Raw genomic sequence first — 13,010 nt, 5'->3', positions numbered from 1 at the left:
TGCTTTAATCATTATTTTATACATATAACTATATTGTTTATCCACCCTTCTGTCTTTCATTACACCCATGAACATTAAGTCATTTAAATCAATATTTATCTTCACCAGTTTCTCTCTATATATTAATACAGTTGTCCAAAAATTTTTCACTTCTGCACATTCTAACCACATATGGCTATAATATGCCTCTTGGTCTCCACAGTGCCAGCCCCTCCTGAAATCTCCCCTTCCCAGACTTCACTCCCAAAATTTCCTGATATTTCCAAACCCGGAGCTGGAGACCTTGTTTACCAGAAATATATTGTGAAAGATTATTTCTAATTCTGAACTTCAGTGGACTTCAGAGAATACAAAATTGACTTGGGCTACAACAAGCTTCTTTACACATGAGTACGATTTTTCATTTAGCAGCACTATTTCCAAATATAGCAATTCTGTCCATAAATATTCCATGTATTTAATATGTACAGAGATATAAGGATATAAGGTATTTGCATACCCTGTCTTTTCCCAGATGCTGTCAGGACTAGGGAAACCATGTCTCGCGCTTTTCCTACTCATCGGGGAAATTTCTTTTTAAAACATGGTGCCACGTTGCAGTGGTGGGATCCAAAAATTTTAGTAACAGGTTCCCATGGTGGTGGGATTCAAACAGTGGCGTAGCGCCAATGGGGCTGGGTGGGGCACGACGGGGGTGTGGCCGGGCATTCCGGAAGCAGGGCATTAATAATTTCTCTGTTACTATAAAAAACTCTTACTGTAAAAAAAAGTTCCTAATTTCCAGCTGGGATCTTTCTGTCCATAATTTAAACTCATTATAGCAAGTCCTATCGTCTACTGCCAACAGAAACAACTACTTCTCCTCTAATTGATTGCCTGTCAAATACTTAATACTTTCAAATACTTAATTTTGTTTCTAGAAATCAAAAGAAGGATACTTTCCTTAAACAAGGAACTTTACCATATTTCTAAAACATGTTTTTAAAACAGCCCAGCAGGGAGAATTATCCCATTTTCTACCTTCGCTAACCAGCCACATAGGAAACAACAGGACTTTATGATTTTTGGACCTAATGGAATTTCTAACGGAAAAGCAGACCCAGTTAGTACCCCCCTCTCGGCACACACAAATAATTAGTAACCCACTCTCGGGAACCTGCTGGATCCCACCTCTGCCACATTGGCAGTGCAATGTCACTTATAGTGAATACCTCAAGTGATGTAACATTGGTGGGATGCTCTAGAATTTGGACAAAATCTTACAGCGTCACATCAATATAACGCTAACAATGTGATGTCACTTCTGGATAGTTGCTGGAAGTGAAATCACACCACCAGCATGGTGCCATTTTCTCTTATGACACCCCCCCCCCCCCGCCCCATGGCTGATGGCCAGGGTGGGCGACAGCAAACATTACACAATAAACAATAAAGATTACAATGAGATGATTTATTAAGATCATTAAAACATGTCCTCAATAGAGGAGGCCTAAGCACCGCCCTGAGCCCTCCGGGGGAGGGCAGTATATAAACCCAACAAATGAATGAATGAATGAATGAATGAATGAATAAATAAATAAATAAATAATAAGCAGAGTTAGACACATGGGAGACCTTGAAGCACTGACAGCCAGCATGGTCCAGGAACTACAAATACAGTCAAATATACAAATACAAAACTACAGGGAAATTTTTTTTAAGAGAAACACACAGCAGGGAGTAGTTTTGAAAACGTTTCAAATCAAAGGAGATTCATTTAAAACATTTTGAGGCTGGAAATAAAATGTTTCCACAACCAAAGGGGGTAAAAACAATGTGAAACTCTATGGAGGAAATGTTTTATTTCCTGCCTCAAAGCATTTTAAATAAATTGTGAAAGCAAAAAATGTTGAAAGCAAAAAATGAAGGAAGGGGAAAGCCATATATGTCATCCTGTGTTTGGAGGAAGGGCACAATAAACATGCCCCTAGTGAATAAAATCAGATATAGGTTTGTGGTGAAGACGTGCCCAGTGATTTGCTATTTGAAGACCAGATCAACGCAACCATCACAGAAAACAAGTCGAGACGGTCATGTCAACCACGTTGCTGCACAAGATTGGCAACAGACCCTTTTCAGGTTTTAAAGCGTGTTTTATTTTCCAGTTAGCATTAAAACATGTTGAGCTAAATGAATCACATTCACATTTATATGAGACCACATTCCAGATCGAACGGAACAGGTTTCAAGGGACACACCTCGAGTTAAAACCCAGTTGAACTCGCTCGGGAGTTTCCTGCCATACAAACATCGTGTCCCTGAGATGTGGGCAGGTTTTCCCCTCCACAAAATAACTCTGTTTGCTTTCCCTGCCCTAGGCACAGCCTTCATTGGAGACAAAATGCCCTTCTCCAAGAAGGTCTTCTGAGCCGGCTTTGTCCGAGAAATTCCACACCTCTTCACCTCTCTCATCTGTTGGACATTTTTTCCACCACTGTCATTTAAGACAACTTTCCCTCCAGTTCAGACTTCTTGAAAGGTGTCAAATCTTGTAAGGGAGACATGTTACACTCGTGGGCCTCCTAAGCCACACAGTTTGTCAGTCCAAGGCATTATAAGTCACCCTTTCAGGCTCTTTTCCTTCATCTTTTATAGCTTGAGGGAAAAACTGGAGGGAATTCTGGAGTTCCTTCTCAATCAAAAAATATCTGAGGAATTTCAGGAGAGGTTGAAATTTTCGAAAACGCTCTTGGGTGATTTCCATTCACCAGTTGAGTTTGCCCAAAGAGCAGGAAGAAGAAGAAGAAGAAGAAGAAGAAGAAGAAGAAGAAGAAGAAGAAGAAGAAGAAGAAGAAGAAGAAGAAGAAGAAGAAGAAGAAGAGTTTATAAGCACCTTTTCCTTCCTCTCCCCACAACAGACACCTTGTGAGGTAGGTGGAGCTGAGAGAGTTCTGCAAGAACTGTGACTGGCTCAAGGTCACCCTGCAGGAATGTAGGAGTGCGGAAACACATCTGGTTCACCAGATAACCATGTAGAACTCTGTTCATCATCTGAGGAACTTCAAGGAAGACCAAGTAAGCTTCAGTTAGGACTACCAACATTTCTATGTTGGGTTTCTCACATGTCCCATTTTTGTCTTCCACAGGAATGTTTTTGAATGCATTCCACTGGAAGGAAAGTTTGAACATCAGAATATTATGTTATGATCTACAGCAGGGGTCCCCAAACTTTTTAAACAGGGGGCCAGTTCACTGTCCCTCAGACTGTTGGAGGGCTGGACTAAAAAAAACTATGAACAAATTCCTATGCACAAATGATTGTGAAATGTTTGATTTCACCTTTCAGCCTTTCTGTCATGGTCTATTTTTAGAACAGTGACCAAAGTATGTCAAGTACAGGGTGGGCTCCAAATATTGTTGGGGAGGCTGTGGAATCCCTTCCCCTGTAAAAAAAAAAAAAAAAGCAGAACTTTCCCAATGAAGCATTCCATCTAACCCAGGATCAGGTATCTTCCTGGGTTCTTTCCTCCTCTAGCAGCCAGCGAAGCGATTTGGCCAGCCTGGCTGATGCCAATGGGAGTGGGAGGGCGGAAATGAGAAAGCCTCCGAGAGCAACATACACACGCTGGGGTAGCCGAGAGGGAAGGCTGTGGAGCAGGCGTTGCCACATGTAAGGTTTCCAACTCTGGGTCAGAAAATGCATGGAGATTTGGGGGTGCCATCATGTAACTGCAATCAATGGCCGTTGGGGCCAGTTCCTCCTCTCCCTCGAGCCCCCACTGAAAATGAATGGAGCCATCTCCGCCATGCCTGGCGGGCCGGATAAATGCCTTCAGGGGGCCACATTTGGCCCCCGGGCCGTAGTTTGGGGACCCCTGATCTACAGTGTTAATTCTGTCTCTTGAGTTTTTGTATAGGATCCAGCTGAGTTTCAAATGCAATATAATAGTTTCCTTTGGGGATTCATCCAAATAAATAATTTTGAAACTCTGTGAAAGGAAAGGGGGTTCCAAAATCTCTTCTATAGTAATCCTGGAAGGATGGCTGATAAGTCAGAATCCAATCCCCCCCCCCCCCCAAATCCTGCTGAAATACATTCAACAAATCTTCCAGACATGATCCAAGCAGTGAATACTCCAGTTTCCATCTTGACTTCCTTGGACATCCAGAACTTCCAGAGAAAATCCATTCCATTGGTCAGCAGATTCTGGAGTAAATTTCATGATGGAGTACACATGTTTATGTATAACAAGGCTGCAGTAACAATCACTAAGTCCATTGGGTGGGCCCCTCATTACTTAGAAAACACCTCTTCCAAAATGCCCCATTGCATTTTCTTAGAGTATATGTGAAGTGCTGTCAAAATATAGAAGAAGAGTAGTAGTGGTAGTGGTAGTGGTAGTGGTAGTGGTAGTGGTAGTGGTAGTAGTAGTAGTAGTAGTAGTAGTAGTTTGGATTTATATCCCCCTTTCTCTCCTGCAAGGAGACTCAAGGGGCCTACAATCTCCTTTCCCTTCCCCCTCCCCCACAACAAACACCCCATGAGGTAGGTGGGGCTGAGAGAACTCCGAAGAACTAGCCCAAGGTTATCCAGCTGTGTTGGAGTGCACAAACCAATCTAGTTCACCAGATAAGCTTCCACAGCTCAAGAGGCAGAGCGGGGAATCAAACCTGGTTCCCCAGATTAGAGTGCACCTGCTCTTAACCACTACACCACACTGGCTCTCACTACACGTAGCTGACTTCAGGCAATCCATGCAAGCAGCTTTCAAATCAAGTGAGAAGCACAGGTGGTTTGCCACTGTCTTCGTCTATAGGGTCTTCCAAATCTGACTCTGCTTCGCTTCTCAGATCTGATGGTTATCCCATGCCACCTTCCTCCCCATCTTTAGATTAGCTCAGATCTATTTTGGATGGAAGTGATAATCTTGTCCCGCAGCTTTACTGCTTTTTAGGGCAGGGCTGACAGCCCAAAAATCTGTTCCTTTAGAAGACAAGCTGACAGAAAGAAGACCTGTAGCTTTGCTTCCTGCCCAACATGCTAGCCTTCCATGTGCAGGCAATATTATTGTGTAAGGACCATTCAACCACGTTAAATTCTTCCTGCAGTTCAGTGTAATCCAGCTTAAACACAGGTTGTCTGCCAGTGAGAAATTGAAAGCGCCTGTCCCGAGAAGCCCTCCCTTGACATTTTAACTGTTCTAGGTATTTGATTTTTAAAAATATTTGTTTGTTTGAGCAACGGTTTATGAGATAGCAGATTGTATAAAGGAAGCCACAGCCCTCGGTTTGTAAGGCCTGGGCACGGCTGTTAGCAATATGACATTTTGGAGGGCATCGATTCATACCCCATCATGTCACAGCTGACATCTGGCAATCTTCTCTAGATTAAAATGCCAGTCAATTGCTATGCAGATGCCCTCACTCACTGATTATGCAATTTAAGTGTTACATACATATGCTAAAATGGGGGGATTCCACTTAAGACATGCAAATTACCCTTGCAAATTGCACCATTAACACTTGTTAACCAATACAAATTGTTCTTTCTTCCACCCTGGACATTCCACAAGTATATATACTCCACCTGCTTTACTACCATCAGATCCTTTGAAGATGCCAGCCACAGATGCAGGCGAAACATCAGGAGAAAATGCTACTGGAACATGGCCATTCAACCCAGAAAACCCACAACACCCTAATCTTCTTTGGATTTCCCAGGTGAGAGATAAGCAGAGGTAGTTTACTCTCACCTAGCTTCTGTCTCCCATCCAGGAACTAACCAGGGCCGACCCCGCTTAGCTTCTGAGATCTGTTGAGATGAGGCTAGCTTGGGCCACCCAGTTCAGGATCCTGTTTATACTAGCTGAGTTTTGGTTCCATGTTTGCAAGCCATCAGAGAAACTAGCAGGTGCTGTGTGCTATATAGCACAGATGGAACTTGATCAATAACCATCACATTAAGGTTGCCAGTTTGAAATTAAGAATTCTCGCTGTATACCTGGAGTCGGGAGGGGGGGCGGGGCTTGTGCTTTTTGAGTGCAGAAGGGGCAGAGCTCAGCCCCAAAACAGCTTGGTCAACTAAGATGTACAGATAACCAGAACAAATCAGGACGTCCCACCTGTTGGCTGGCCACTCTGTACCATCTAGAGAGCAACGGTGCTTTGCACATTTTGGGGATGTTTGAAAAGCAAATTAACAAAAGTGCTAGTGGCAGTGATGGACCCGGACAGAAATACATATTACACCCCGCTTAGCAAACCTCAATAATACAAAGTGCAATTTTTTTCAATAGTGTGCAAAAATAAATTTAACAACCAGTTATCCATTCATGCACACATCACGTTCATACCAACAAACTCTCAAACAGCTTATATCCCTCTTACAAAAGATCTCCTTATAATTTCTCTAATTAGCTGATATAAAAATATACCACTTAAACTTGTTACAATAAAGAGGAAATAAGTAAATGTAACAATGATTCAGCCCAAAAAGGTTCTATCAAATTCTCCTGGAATCTCCCAGTGTAATATTTATTTCTGTTTGGATGCTTGAAAAGTCCCCCCAAAGTTACTCCCTTCTCTGCCTTTTCTTTCCTAGCCTGACTTAACCTTCAAAAATAGCAGCTTGAACCCAAAGAGGACAGGACTGTTCATCTCGAGAGCAGCACATACGCCCCCCTTTTGAAAGAAAGCTGGACGGTACCCATTATAAAATAAAATGCCCCATCTATTCCTGAGCACAACAAAAAAGCTACTATAGATTTACACTGTGAGGCTATTGAGAGAGGGGAGGAGAGGCGGCCACTTGCCCGCTGTCAGCTTGTGCACACATATGCACGGGGAACAGGAGGGCCCCTGGTTGCGCACACAGGCCAAACTGTTCTGCTCCCGCACAAGGAGGCACTGAGCTCTTAAAAAGCAAACTGTAGGGTTTCCGTCGTTGTGCGGTGCTCAAGCTAATTTAATATATAGCAGCCCTCTCTCTTTATCCCTTTCTGCCTCTCCCATTTCTCTTTCCCCCCACTCTTTAAAGGGCCGAATGTTCTGAGGTGCTCGGCAGCGGATGATCGCTGGCACTCTATGTGGTCCAGGCCTTGCTATGAACACTGCTTTTGTTACCACATTGAGAAGTTGGCTGTGAATGGCACACAGTGATTTTATTTTATTTTATTGCTAATGGGAGTTAAGGAGTGGAGAGGTTATAAGAGATGACCAGTTTCAGGGAGAGGAGGAAGAGTCTGGATTTATATCCCGCTTTTCTCTCCTGTAAGGAGACTCAAGGCAACTTAGAAACTCCTTTTCCCTTCCTCTCCCCACAATAGACACCTTGGGAGGTAGGTGGGGCTGAGGGCCCTTCTGCACATGCAGAATAATGCACTTTCAATTCACTTTCACAATTGTAGGCAAGTGGATTTTGCTGTTCCACATAGGAAAATCCAGCTGCAAAGTGCACGAAAAGTGGATGGAAAGTGTATTATTCTGCAGGTGTGGATCTGAGAGGGTTCAGAAACAACTGTGACTAGTCAAAGGTCACCCAACCGACTTTATGTGTAGGAGTGGGGAAACAAATCCAGTTCACCAGATAAGAGTCTGCTCTCATGTGGAGGAGTGGGGAATCAGACCTGGTTCTTCAGATCAGAGTCTGCCTCCTCTTAACCACTAGACCATGCTGGGAGGGTTCACTCTTTAGTGCAAGACACCTTTCTTCTAGAGAAAAAGGGGGAAAGAGAAAAGCTCAGGCAGGTAAGAACCCAAGGAGGAAGAGGTGCCCGGTTTGAACCTGTGGAAACTCATGTTAAATTTTGAAACGAGATGGAGAAGCTTGCCTAATGGGTCTCTTCCCAAGAAATCAGGGAGGAGCAGGGCCAACACTTGCTTTCCTTTTGTTGCGCGGTCCTTGTGAAATGGGCAAACAATAGAAGCGGAAATCGCGGAGTTACTTTGTCACTGCGAGAGTTTGGGATTCTTCAGTATTTGGCATATTATGTCCAATACTGAAGAAGAAGAAGAAGAAGAAGAAGAAGAAGAAGAAGAAGAAGAAGAAGAAGAAGAAGAAGAAGAAGAAGAAGAAGAAGAAGAAGAAGAAGAAGAAGAGGAGGAGGAGGAGGAGGAGGAGGAGGAGGAGGAGGAGGAGGAGGAGGAGGAGGTTTGGATTTTTATCCCCCTTTTCCTACTCATGATTGGAACTGGGTGACTAGCCCAAGGTCACCCAGCAGGAATGTAGGAGCGCGGAAACACATCTGGTTCACCAGGTAAGCCTCAGCCACTCAGGTGGAGGAGTGGGGAATCAAACTCGGTTCTCCAGATTAGAATCCACCTGCTATTAACCACTACACCACCCTGGCTCTCAGAAGGGAAGGCAGAGAATGTGGCTGCAGAGAAACCTGGGCTGATGGAAATCTTATTATGTTGTTGAAGCTTCTGTCAAGTTAGACTTCAAGAGCATCATGAGTGGGACTTGCGTTTTCAGACACAAGGCGCACAGGCCGAAGACAGGTGACAACTCATCCCCTCTGATCTGCAAGCCCTCCCCTCCAGTGCCAAATGCATAGAAGTACAACAGAGAGGAGAAAAGGCACTCCGCACCAGGCCAGAGATACTTTTGTCCTAACTGCTTGGATTCCAACACTTCTGGCCCACCCTTGAGACAGCAGGGCTCAAATTAAGTCCACTCTCCAGTTTTAAAGGCTGGACCGCTGAGTCCAATCCTCAGCAAAAACAAACTGAGCACTAAGGATCAAATAAGGCATTTAATATGCCGTACTAACAACAACAAAAAGAGAGCATTATTATGTAACTGCTAAGCCCAATCATAAAATATAGTTTATAGTCAGCAGAATTTATCCTTACATCCTATAGCATGGAAATATTTTCAGACTAGCAGTAAAGCCCATTGTATGAACAAATGCAATGGTCTCTAGAAAACTGTTGGTAGGTTAATGGTGCCCACTAAGGGGTCCAATCTCACCTGTTTTTCCTCCTCCCTTGGCCACCTGTCACCAGTTCACTTTTCCTGGACACCTGCATCAGCATGAAAAGGCTAAATACCACCAACTGAGGGGGGGCTCGCTCCTGCTTTTCCTCTCCCCACCCGGCCCCATGTCAACTCCTCTTCCTAGATGCTTACTCCTCTACCGTGACACCTATATCACCATGCAACAGTTAGCAGCACAGTTGAAGCTGACAGCGGTCGCAACCCTCCCATGGGGAGCGGCCGACACTTGTGCCTACTGCTCCTTAGGCAGCGGCAGATGGCACAGTGACTGTAATGATTCAGCAGTGGGGGAGAAGGGTGAGGGCATAAGCGAGTGAGGAACTGCCACCTTCTGCTGTTTGTTGCTTTTTACCCGTTCTGTGTAAGCCCCACCCCCAAGCCACGTACGCATGGCGATTGGCTGGAAGTGAGCTGTTGCCACCACAGCTAGCCTTTTATATAATAGGATGAGCCAAACAGAAGACCTCGGGGTTGCCAATGTCAGCTCCAGTTCAGGCCTGGAGAGCTCCTGGGATGGCAAACGGTCTCCAGATGACAGGAATCAGTTCCCTGGAGAAAATGGCTGCTCTGGAAAGTGGCTTCCGTGGCAGGAGACCCCTCTGAAGTCCCAACAACATCACCAAACAATACATTGACCTCTTTATTCATAGTGATGCATGTTTGCTTGGTAAATAGGGCTGCAAAGCACAAAAATGGGGCTCGACACAGATAGACAAACCCCAAATAGAGAAACTGTGACAAATAAATAAAGCTGTTACTAGACTCTTCTCTTGTCTCTTATTTTTATGAAATAGATAAATTTACACGCACGCACGCACTCACACACACACACAATGTATTTAGCCATCAAAATTCATATTTACAGAATGAGTTTACAGCTCAACTGGAAACTGTGATCTATTTAGATAACATGGAAGAATTATTGTGATGAATCGTTTATACTTTGATTTGCTATTTTGTAGCCTCTTAGAAGCATTATACTGGAATATATCTGTGTATTGCACTAAGAGAAAGTAGTTTTGAGTTGAGCTCTGAACTGGTTCAATAAATGTTGATGATGAAATACATTGTATCTACAAGTTCTTTTATTTCATAAAAATAAAAGACAAGAGAAGAGACTAATAACAGTTTTACATATTTGACCCAGTTTTTCTGTTTTGGGTTATTAATAAGAAGGGTTGTCAGCCTCCAGGTAGCCCCTAGTGATCTCCATTATTATTTTACTTTACTTTTATTTTAAATTTCTATTCAGCACTACCTTGGCAAGGCAGCCTCAGGGCAGTGAACAACATTAACAACATACAATAACATGACATAAAGCATGATTTAAAAATTGGGAGAAAAAGCCATTTTAATTTATTCGCCACTCCTTTTGTTTCTAAACATTGAATCTACCAAATGAAGTTCTAGCAGGAGTAAAATGCTGTACACCAAGATTGAAAAGTATGCCCTGTATTTTTAGCCATGTTGAGCATTAGTGTGTGATGGATATCTGCCCTTTTCCTATAGCAACAAGCACCCTTTCTGTACGTGGTTAAACTTCTGAAAGAACTGTGTATAGCTATATCTGTCTGTTACAGCTGATCTCCAGACAGCCAAAATCAGTTCCCCTGGGAAAAAATGGCTGTTTTGGGAGGTGGAGTCTATGGGATTATAACCTGCTGAGGCTCCTCCCCTTCCCAAACCCCACCCTCCTACAGACTCCTCCCCAATCTCCATTTATTTACCAGTCCAGAGCGGTCAATCCTACTTGTAAGTGACAAGTCACATTCTGTTTTAATCAACATGAAACACCATTTGTCATAGACCGCTGGTTTTGATTATCATGAGTAAATATATATATATATATATATTGGAACTGCAGAGAACCAACATCTTCTGTGACTGGGTGAAAGCGTTCACGGATTAGTTTGGACTGATTTACCCAGTTGTAGAACTGCACTAGGCTCAGTCAATGAAATTATATGGAGAGAGTAAATGTTGGCCTGCTGTTTTCTATTTTAGAAGGAAATTTTCCAATGGCAGAGGGTAGGAAGAGTGGGGTTTTGGCATTCGACTGCAATCCAAATCTCCTGAAGTAATGAAGGGGTTTCAAAAGAGGTCTTCTTGAAGACATAACACTTTCTTTCCGAGATGAAATGGTCGGAAAAAAATTACATTGGAAAAATACATTGTTTGTGTATTCATTCAAAAGGAAGCCAGGTACTTATCGATTCTGTATTTTGACAGGAAGCCAAGTCATAATAGACTGTTGAGTGTGTCTCAAAACTTTAGCAATTCAGGAAACCTAAAGCTGCCCAAACTGATTCATTTGCCTTTAAATTACAGGTCTCACATTCGAAGGCTCAGATTCTTCCCTTTTCTTTAAATATGCTCATTCATTCTTCTTTCCATCTGTCACTTCCCATCCAACCTTCATCAACTAAAGAATCACAACTGCAGGCGATCCCCATGTTGGGCACTTTATGGCCAAAAGGAACATCAAAATCCATGTCCGTAACATTGTCTGAATTCGCAACACTGTGATATCGTGCTTCGAACGCGAGCTCTGTAATTTAAAGTTTGCAAAGTTGTTTGCAAAGGCTTCGTCGGCGGATCGATAACGTTGCCCTTTGGCGTTAGAGCTTTTGCGAATCGTGCTTGGCAAGCAGAGCCAAAGTTGTGAAGGGGACGGAGCAGTCCCGAAGAATACCTGGTAAAAATTCTGAGATTTAGAAAACCCTGTCATTTCCCAGGCCAAAGGAACATCTGGATTTGACATGCAGATGTTTGGACTGACCTGTTTGTTTTAAGCACTAGGGAGACTTCCATAGAAAGAGGAGCCAGCCTTCGCCACTTTTCCTGCGCAAGAAAGCCTTTGTGATCTGCCACTCAAAATACTATTTGAGCTCAGCTGGAATGAATTAGTGGGGAACGGGGTGGGTGGGGTGGGGGGGCAGTTAAGCCCTACCGTCTCTCTCATTGTGAGTCAGCTATAATGGTCTTTGGTGTGGGGAGCAGATGTCAAAGGCAACTTCTCCTGGTTACAAATCTACTCACCAGAAATTTCAGTGGAAGTCATTAGTGGCCAGGACCATGCTCTTAAACACTCAGCAATAGTGGACAGTAGACACCTCACACCTCTACCTGTTCGGCAAACAAAACTTTTCCAGTGCAAGAGAAACATCTGGGCAGATGCAGCCAGAAACCTGAATCCATCCACTCTCCTCTGCCAGCATTCTTAATTCATAAGCAAACCCCTGCTAGACTACCGGTAACCAGTCAGATACCTCCAAAACTTATCAGATAGCAGGCAATTCCCTTTCCCTGTTGAATGTTACCACAGCTGTTCTGGCTCTGGACTCCAACCCTTTCTAACCTGAGAAAGATAATGTAATAAAATAATTCCAAAGCAGAGGAAAAAGAATTTTCCGTCTTACCTTTAACAATTCAGTGCTTCAAGAATTTAAGTCCCATGCACCTGGCAGAGCAGTTAAGATTCTTGTGTGAAATTCTTGTGTGTGAGTGTTTCAGAAGAGGTTTGCAACTTTTTGCGGTCGTTGTGGGTCTTCTTGACAGCTTCCAGATGGGAGTTCCAGCTTTTGTTTTGTGAGTGTGATTTTGGTTTATTCCCCCCAAGAATTCCTGTAGTTGGTTTATCGGCTTCCTTTCCAGCAGTGGCAGCTGAGAAACAGCAGCAGGGTTGATTTTGGAACAAAAGACAGAGGAAGGGTTTCGACTAGCAACAGTCCACGTTTCACTGCTACTGGCTGTGAAAAAGAGAGTTTCAGGCTCCTCCTGTCTCTCTTTAGATACCTCTTGCTGTAGGTGGCAAATTACTATGGGCATTGGATCCTCCTCTGAAAAACTTTGAGTCAAGGTAGGCAGGAATCCAGGAAAAATAAGACAGGAGCATGAAAAGAGGGAGGATGGGAAGCAGAAAGAGAGAGACAACGGGGGAGGGGAGACCCAAACCCACTTGGGGGGGGGGGAAGGTAGTGGTGGGAAAGAGATGGTAAAAGCTCCCGAATCAGGAAAACAGGGAATGAACAGG

At 43.6% G+C, this 13,010-nt stretch overlaps 1 protein-coding gene across 1 annotated transcript in view; it reads right to left on the bottom strand.

Annotated features, from left to right (window-relative positions):
* Positions 1 to 12,767, bottom strand: part of ACAN (aggrecan) — a 90,730-nt gene extending 77,963 nt beyond the window's left edge. The window contains exon 1 of the mRNA XM_048482176.1: positions 12,397 to 12,767. The gene's annotated coding sequence lies outside the window, so the exon portion shown is untranslated. The remainder of the gene's footprint in view (positions 1 to 12,396) is intronic.
* Positions 12,768 to 13,010: the final 243 nt, after the last annotated feature.

The sequence above is a fragment of the Sphaerodactylus townsendi genome, linkage group LG17 (assembly GCF_021028975.2).
Source record: "Sphaerodactylus townsendi isolate TG3544 linkage group LG17, MPM_Stown_v2.3, whole genome shotgun sequence".
Classification (NCBI taxonomy): domain Eukaryota; kingdom Metazoa; phylum Chordata; class Lepidosauria; order Squamata; family Sphaerodactylidae; genus Sphaerodactylus; species Sphaerodactylus townsendi.
The sequence above is the reverse complement of the archived record's forward strand: the minus strand, read 5'-3'. Positions and strand labels throughout refer to the sequence as shown.